The sequence below is a fragment of the Sinocyclocheilus grahami genome, unplaced genomic scaffold (genome assembly GCF_001515645.1).
Source record: "Sinocyclocheilus grahami isolate Dianchi unplaced genomic scaffold, SAMN03320097.WGS_v1.1 scaffold442.1, whole genome shotgun sequence".
Classification (NCBI taxonomy): domain Eukaryota; kingdom Metazoa; phylum Chordata; class Actinopteri; order Cypriniformes; family Cyprinidae; genus Sinocyclocheilus; species Sinocyclocheilus grahami.
This window is the reverse complement of record NW_015505621.1, coordinates 256185-257337: the sequence shown is the minus strand read 5'-3', so window position 1 is coordinate 257337 and position 1153 is coordinate 256185. Positions and strand designations below refer to the sequence as shown.

The 1153-nt window shown below is 37.4% G+C and overlaps 1 protein-coding gene across 1 annotated transcript in view; it reads right to left on the bottom strand.

Moving 5' to 3' along the window:
• Positions 1 to 1153, bottom strand: part of LOC107552141 (citron Rho-interacting kinase-like) — a 97589-nt gene extending 96436 nt beyond the window's left edge. Inside the window, exon 1 of the mRNA XM_016233971.1 lies at positions 1000 to 1153. The gene's annotated coding sequence lies outside the window, so the exon portion shown is untranslated. The remainder of the gene's footprint in view (positions 1 to 999) is intronic.

Sequence of the window (1153 nt, the reverse complement as noted above, 5' to 3'; positions counted from 1 at the left end):
GAACAGAATCAAAAAGGGCGAGACTAAAGGGATAAATCCAGGAAACCAGGCAACGATCAGAAACCGAGAAAACAGGCTAAGGCTAAGGCTAAGGCTAAGGCTAAGGCTAAGGCTAAGGCTGGGAAACTAACGAGGGCTCTGTAGTGTAGCTATCTAGAGATATGCGCTAAACAATACTCGGCCGAGGGAAGGGATCAGAGTGAGTGTTAAATAGTGAGGGAGTGATATGAAACAGCTGAGTGCAATCAGTGTTGTGCAATTAGTGAACCAGCTGTGTGCAATCAGTGCTGTGAATGATGGGATATGTAGTCCGGGAAGATATGCAACAGTGTGAGTGCGAGAGTCAATGAAAATGGGAAGGGTGACCTCTGATGGTTAGCCGACGGAAGTTCATGGACCAGATTCGTGACACTGCCATTGGAAATACTTGCAAAACACGCAAGGCAGTTGAAGAAATATGTAGCAAACATAAAAGTTTTTTAATTAACGAATCATTTGCGTCATTAACTTAACTGATTTCACTGTCACAACGTTTCGGTTCATGACCTGGCAAGAACAGGTTAAAATCTGTTTTTAAAAATAGGCATACAAACAAAATAATAAACATATTAACAGTGAGATTAAAGACAAGTAAATGAAATGAAAATAAAGTTGCATTTCTAAAATTAAATTCTAAAAGTTTTCCCATTGACACTTTACTAAACATGTCCTTTAGAGAAATTTCGGAATAAAACAATTGTCTGATGATGACATTAAAGGGGTAGTTCACCCAAAAATTACAATTCTGTCATTAATTACTCACCCTCATGTCGTTCCAAACCGTAAGACCTTCGACTATCACCAATTGAATTGCAGTGGTCAATTTAAAATAAAATGTTAGTGAATTAAGCTACAAACCCGATCATAATACACAATGTTCCATATAACATGTATTTTGAGGTGCAGCTCGTCATATTAATGGAGTGTTTTCACTAGTTAGCAGTAAACCGGTTACCTCACCTGAATATGTTGTAGATTTGTGTTGGATGTCTTCGACGTGGAAAGCAGAATGAAAACATTGATATTTTATTTGTAAACATCATAATTTTTCAATTAATCTCATAAAACTAGCGCTAAACCAGTAGTAGTACTTACTGGTGGTGTAGTATAAACA